The sequence below is a fragment of the Cydia fagiglandana genome, chromosome Z, assembly GCF_963556715.1.
Source record: "Cydia fagiglandana chromosome Z, ilCydFagi1.1, whole genome shotgun sequence".
Taxonomy (NCBI): Eukaryota; Metazoa; Arthropoda; class Insecta; order Lepidoptera; family Tortricidae; genus Cydia; species Cydia fagiglandana.
Window position 1 is genome coordinate 37,032,455 of NC_085959.1, and position 7,631 is coordinate 37,040,085.

Sequence of the window (7,631 nt, forward strand, 5' to 3'; positions counted from 1 at the left end):
GTGTCACTACAAAATTAAGAACCATTCGAATAGTGACGTTGATCCATTTTTGAAAAGATGAATTTTCAGGGTCAAATCATTTTGTATAGTGACACTATGTTTCTCAAAGAGCGACATATTACTTGCACTGCGTGGGCTATCAAAATCACTGCAGTCTTTTCTTGGACTAACTCTACCAAGTACCTAGTAAGCAATTAAATAATTATGTTACATAAAAATCTATTTATTTATAGACAGGAAGCAGCGGTAACTATAAATCTAAATACAGCTGCATTACTGTTGCGACGTTACTGCAGCCGCGTTGATGTTGCCACTGGTAATATTCCATTTCTGACCGCAGCTGCACGACTGGTACTGAACGCGTCGCTGTTATTATCAATTTCCATAGTAAAATGAACAGTTTTGCAGCTGGAATGGACTGTCACCTTAACATGCACACTACCGCCACTGCTAAATAATCGTGATTATTTAAATTTAACGACAGGTATTTAAAAATGGGGGCCGCTACGGACTGTATTGTGTATTTAAGTACCTTTTGAATACATCAAACTAGTTTTTATGTTGCTGGTTTCGTCAATCTAGGAACTCGAAACAAAAACGGCCGTTTTTACTTTAGACGCATAGATTAACAAATCCAGCAACATAAAAACTAGTTTGATGTATTCAAAAGGCACTTAAATACACAATACAGTCCGTAGCGGCCTCCTTTTTCAAATATCTTTCGTGAAATTTAAATAATCACGATAATTTAGGAGTGGCGCTAGTGTGCACGTTGAAGGGCTCTTAAAACGCTAAAATGAATGACGTTCGCCGACGCATTACATGCGCTATTATAAATGTCCTACGATCCCCATTTTATCAAGGAAATTGACGTATACACTTAGAGCATTTAATAACCGGAGTCGCCTTTAAGAGCGTACCCCTCTGCCCTGCTGAAAACCTTGCACAATTGTGCAAACTTTTGTATGGACTGACGGTTATCTCACATGGCTATTTGTACGTTACGTACAAATCATGTACAAATAGCCATACATTTGACGTGCCCCACTCCTCATAAATCGGCAGACTGTTTTGTTCAGAAAACGACAACCAAGGCGTCTCCATATACACTACATGTATTGTTGACATTGCTGTTGTTGCTTAATCAATATGTAATCATTAATATTCCATTATTTATTCAAATCATATCCACCTTGTTATGCACGTACCCACCTCATTATCAAGCTAGCAAATATAAAACTCTACCTACTTGAAATGATGCAGGGTTACCGTATGCACAAATCGGGGACATCCGCGGTTAACCAACTTAAGGGAAAAAATCGTTTAAACATCTTGCAGACGGTCCCCAGGCCATATTATAAAAGTGAAGACCAATAGCCTTAGACTGGAGTGGCCATTAAGAGTTTACCCCTCTGCATGGCTATTTGTACGTTACGTACAATTCGTGTAGAAATAGCAATACATTTGACGTGCCCTCCCCCGCAAAAATCGGCAGACTGTTTCGTAAAGAAAATGACAGCGATGACATCTCCAGTTACTATTAATTCCAGTTACTATTATTCCAGTCTTTCCCATCACGGAACAATGGTGTTCCGGACCTTTGGGAGGCGTGCGCGGAGCCGAAGCCAACACGTAGAGGCCCTTTTGACACTTTAATGAAATGTAAGGGGTACACCGAGCGGATGCTGCCCTTACCCGTGTCATGGGACGCACGCAGAGGCAGCACCCGCCAGGGTGTAAGGGCTATTGAGAGTTGATGAAATCTAAAATGAACTAGGTTATTGGGTGAAAGCGATGGACTAGTACTGAGCTATGGGGTAAAAAACCGGACGCCTGCCTAATAAAACGGTATGCAATTTTATTTCCGGCAGACGGTGACTCGCCCTCACAAGATGGGCCCCCACAAAAAAGCGACATCTAGGATGGCTCAAGGGCAACACCTTATTCCAGTTATTATTAATTAAAAAAATGTGGGTGTTGAAAAAAAAGGTTAGCTCAGGTAACATTTATTGCCGTCCATTGACTTTGTGGCGGCCGGCATTTGCAAATTACTTATGCTAAGGAATCCAAATGCATCGTAATTGGTTATCTTTTTGGGGAGGCGGAGCTTAGCCTAAACAACAACAACTAATAAACTGTCCTTACCTATCGTGTGTCTCATTACCTGATTTTACCCTTTTAATGATTAAGATAAAGGATCCTAAATGCATCGTAATTGGTTATCTCTATGGGAGGCGGAGTTTAGCTTGCTCTTAACTTAAGGATCGAGGTAAAATTTTTCTGATGTGGTTCACCGGGAATGTCCCCGATTGTACCTACATACAATATAAAAAATTAAATTAAATTTCGAATTTTGGAGCTACGTAGGCAGATTTACGGTAATTTAATTGTAGTTTTCAGTCGCTCCTAATTAATCCCCTCTTATAATTGTTAGTGTTACAACTACCCATGCATGACCCGCTTAATCGTCGTCACTACACTCGCTTCAAAGAAAACATTACCAAACATGCCGAACACAAAAACCTATACCCGAACCAGTATACTCGTTACATTGTGCTCATACTATACTATGACCAGTTAACACAGAGCTACGAAAACTGGATACGGTAATTGCTCTGTGCATAAGTGTGGCGCCGCCCTTGTGGGTATGGGACACATTAATCTGACAGTCGTACAACAGTATGAAGGTATTTTTCGTCGCTTGTGTTTACCCCATCACGCACTTCGCACGTACTAAGGGCTGATTTAGACGGCGCGCTAACTCGCATGCGATTTTAGTTACATTGCGGACTGTTGGTTAGGAATTCAACCGACTGATCAAAAACCGCAATGTAATGAAACTCGCATGCGAGTTCTGGCACCGTCTAAATGACGCCTTAGAGTTGTAGAAGTAAATAAAAGTGTAAAACTGACCAACTTTGCCCCGCCCTTCAAAAGTCTATCAAGACCGAAATATTTATTGGAAAATAAACGAATATCCTAGTGCAAAATTACCTTTTGTACATCGCAATCGCGGTCTTCTGTTCGAAGAATGTAGTAGGTATTTTGGCGGTTATATTTTTTTTCTTTTCTATCTAATAGGACGTACGATTGTCATATTGTCTAAGAGGTATGCTGCCCTGCTGGTATCTTCGAGTAAGTACGTAAATTGTAAAATATAAGACCTAGTCTCTCCTCTTTCGTGAAAACTAGTACCTATGTCTATTCTTGGAGTCAACCAAGAGCGAATCCTAGGCTCCCCAAGTGAGATGTCGCAAAACGCCAAGACAACGCCTAGGAAGACGACGAAACATAAAAAGGATCCAACTAACTAAGAATACTGTAGGCACCCGGTATTCCGGCGCTCGCCAATCCGGCACAGCCAGTAATCTCGCATTCTGGCAGATTATAAAGCCGGATGCCAGATTTTTTTATATAAGCCCAACTAGCAAAAAAGTCTCAGATTGCGCACTTTATAAGAGTAGTGAGCTTATAGCGCTCTTATTTTTGTTTTGAACTTGTCATCGCTCTTATATTAGTCTTAGACAAGCTAATACGCACTTTAGTAAGTTTAGTCTTATTACCTAGTCTTATATATGTATATAAGAGCATTTTATAATACCATTATAAGCCTCTCGCTCTTACAATAACATTTACTAAGTCTCATTGAACTTGAGAGTACCTGGTCTTATATCCACATTCTCTAAGTTCATTTGATCTTATAATAGACTTTCTAAATGCTATTATAAGAATGTAAGACTAATATCAACATGGCATAATACTATTATGAGCCTCTCGCTCTTACAATAACATTTACTAAGTCTCATTGAACTTGAGAGTACTTGGTCTTATATCCACATTCTCTAAGTTCATTTGATCTTATATTAGACTTTCTAAATGCTATTATAAGAATGTAAGGCTAATATCAACATAGCATAATACTATTATAAGTCTCTTGCTCTTACAACAACATTTACGAAGTCTCATTGAACTTGAGAGTACGTGGTCTTATATCCACATTCTCTAAGTTCATTTGATCTTATATTAGACTTTATAAATGCTATTATAAGAATGTAAGACTAATATCAACATAGCATAATACTATTATAAGCCTCTTGCTCTTACAACAACATTTACGAAGTCTCATTGAACTTGAGAGTACCTGGTCTTATATTCACATTCTCTTAGTTCATTTGATCTTATATTAGACTTTCTAAATGCTATTATAAGAATGTAAGACTAATATCAACATAGCATAATACTATTATAAGCCTCTTGCTCTTACAACAACATTTACGAAGTCTCATTGAACTTGAGAGTACCTGGTCTTATATCCTCATTCTCTTAGTTCATTTGATTTTATATTAGATTTCTAAATGCTATTGTAAGAATGTAAGACTAATATTAACATAGCATAAGAACACTGTAAGTAAGTACGTACTTTTCTGATCTTACTAAAGCTATAATAAGATCAACAGCAGCACTTTAGTAAGATATTAGAGTGATATAAGATCAAGACACTTATATCACAATAGAGAAGATCAATATCAGATGGTTTGATCTTAAATCGTTTTTGGGAACACTATTGTTAGTATAAGTATTCAACATGGCCACATCATTTGTATTCAGAATGCTTAAAATACTCTAATAGTGCGCTTGAAAAATGCACCTACATCAATGGCTGACTATCAATACAAAATAAAGAAATAAAATAATTATAAAAATATTCAAATACCATATTTGAGTAGGCGCATAAAGTTTGAAGTGTAAAACAGGGTCTACTTTACAATAAATAATATTTTCCCATGTGAATACTTACCCTGAAACATAAACAGACGATGATAAACAGCACGTTATTATATTTAAACATAATTCATAAAAAGTTTGATAAACACTTACACTAATATGTTTTTGTCACGTTGCAGTTAATTTCACCCGTATATTTATACTTCACAAATAGAATGTTTCAAACCAAAATAAGCTTATTTAGGCTTACAAGATTCTAACGTTCGACCAATATAAGCCTATGTAGGCTTACAAGATACTTACGTTCGACCAATATAAGCCTATGTAGGCTTACAAGATACTTACGTTCGACCAATATAAGCCTATGTAGGCTTACAAGATACTTACGTAAAAGCGATATTAGCCTAAAGCAGCTTAATATAGTTTTGAAAAAGATTACTGTGAATGCAAACAACATTCAATTAGACTGATATTAGAACGATATTAAAATAAATACGCTTATGCTTTGTGCCCAAACCCGGGCTTATACGATGATATAAAATCAATATAAGAGCGACAAAATTGTAGTCTAGAGACTGTTGTTAGCGTGATTTTGCTAGTTGGGGGGTTTTAATTACCATACAAATCCAATATTCCAGAATCGGCAGATCAAAAAGTTAAAGGGAAATCCGGCCGGATTACCGAGTGCCTACTGTATCCTTATTCGAAATCAGAAAAAAACTTTTATATCTCCATGTTTAAAAATTGACAATTGACTGACGTATTCGTCTGTCAGACCCGTTCTCGTTTCTCGTATTTCTTACATCGGCGCTTGCGCAACCGGCGGGAGTGACCGGGCCCCGATCGAAACCACTCTTAAACTGGACTAAGTGGTTTCAAGCTTTTACCGGTTTTAGACCGAATGAAGTTTGATGAAGATTGTTGAAAGGTTTTGTGAATTGTAATTGGGTCGTGGTGCTATTTAGTGTTTATTTTATGTTCGGGCGGTCTAGATCGTGAGGTTCTTATAGTAAATGAGACATATTAAGGAATTAATCCCTAAAATATCTTAGTAGAGGCATATATTATCAATTATCACTACATCTTAAAGCCCTCCCCCGCGTCTGTCTGTTTGTATGTTTGTTCGCCATAAACTCAAACACTACTGAACGTATTTTCATGCGGTTTTCACCTATCAATAGAGTGATTCTTCAGGAAGGTTTAAGTATTTATAGTTTTTTAAGGTTTACCCGTGCGAGGCTGGGGCGCGTCGCTAATGTAAATTAAGAATAAATCCCCTATCTATACTTACAATTCCAAAAATTGGACTTCGATAACCGTTTTATAACAGTAAACTGAAAGCATAAGAAATGCGTTTTGTATATTTAAGTACACCGCCATCTAGTGATAGCTTATAGTAGCAATGCAAAAATGATAAATAACGCAATCTACATCAATGTATGCGGCATCCTATGGAGATTTAAAGCAAGGCTACTAAATTTTCGCATGTAGCTTATAGATGGCGCTGCTAAATCCCTTGCTGTGTAAAGGATGACTCACGCTAGACTGAGCCGTGTCCGGGCCGAAGCGTCCGATATGTCATTTTCTATGACGGCTGATGGGTGATCACGTGGTGCTTTCGATAGAAAACGGAGCGTTGGAAGCTCCGCCCCGGCCCCGGCCCAGTCTAGCGTGCTTCATCTTTAAGTTTAGACCCCGATTTATTTGCTAATAATATTACTAAACGTAACATAACATCAACTAAACGTAAATTTCGAAGTTACGTTTCGAAGCTTTGACATGCGCATTACAAATTGTTTTGTTGATTGTGTGTTGGCGGCTGTCCATAAATTACGTCATCGATTTTTTAAGAATTTTTAACCCCCCCCCCCATGATCATCCAAAAATCATGCGTCAAATGACCCCATTTCCTCCTACTTCATGCTACCGTCATCCGATGTCCAGACCCCCCCCCCCTTATTTGAAATGACGTAATTTATGAATAGCCCCTTGTTATTGGCTGTTGCCATTAACAGCCATTTGATTCAATCATCATCATCATAATTTAAGAGCATGATGGCTCTTGTCGGTGGAGTATGAGCCAGTTTTCGGGGTCCTCGGCCAGATTCATTCATTCAAAATTCGTTCATTCAAAAGTCGAAGCCTTATCATTCAAGTTTATTTTCACGTTCAGAAATCATACTGTCATTTTAATTACAGTTAAGGCTGTTATACTTACATCACCACGTCACCGGTTATTCACGATTATCTGGGTACTGCCTGTGGCGTTGTTAATGGTCTTGGAAATATGAACAGGACTTAAAAATGTATTATTTAAAAAAACCTTTTGGACGCCAATGACCGATATATCTGCACCGCAGGTTCAACGTCAAAGACTGATTAATCGGTTACAGACCACAAAGCAACATAGACCTACGTGCATTGCATATGCATAAAGTTCAATTTCAGTTTTGACACTTCGGTAACGTGGCGTCCGCGTGACAGCTTTTGTGTTCAATTAATACGGTTCAAACTTATTTGTTATAAGTACCTATTTTATTTTCTCTCGTTTCTACATCTCTTGAATTCTTGCTTGTATTTTATCTCGTTATTAGTATCTATGCTCTTCTGATTCTTGGGATCGTTAAGGCATGGTAAGGTGTAATTTTGTGTTCTATCCGCAACAACGAGTAATATGGTGATGGTTTTCGCTTATATAGTCTGTTCGAGATCCTAAAAAACGGTGAAAAATAAAGATACTACTCCTAAAAATACGTGTCATACCTCATTAGATTCGTCATGATGTCTAGAAAAATGTATGCGAAGCGTGTATTAGCACACAAAAAATATCAAAAGTTATAAACAAAAAAGGGAGGGAAAAGTAGTTATTTTTTATTTCCCCAATATCTCAAAAAGTATTAATATTT

The 7,631-nt window shown here is 37.6% G+C and overlaps 1 long non-coding RNA gene across 1 annotated transcript in view; it reads right to left on the reverse strand.

Moving 5' to 3' along the window:
• LOC134678651 (uncharacterized) overlaps positions 1–7,631 on the reverse strand; it is a 205,425-nt gene that overhangs the window by 139,047 nt on the left and 58,747 nt on the right. The gene's annotated exons all lie outside the window — the stretch shown is intronic.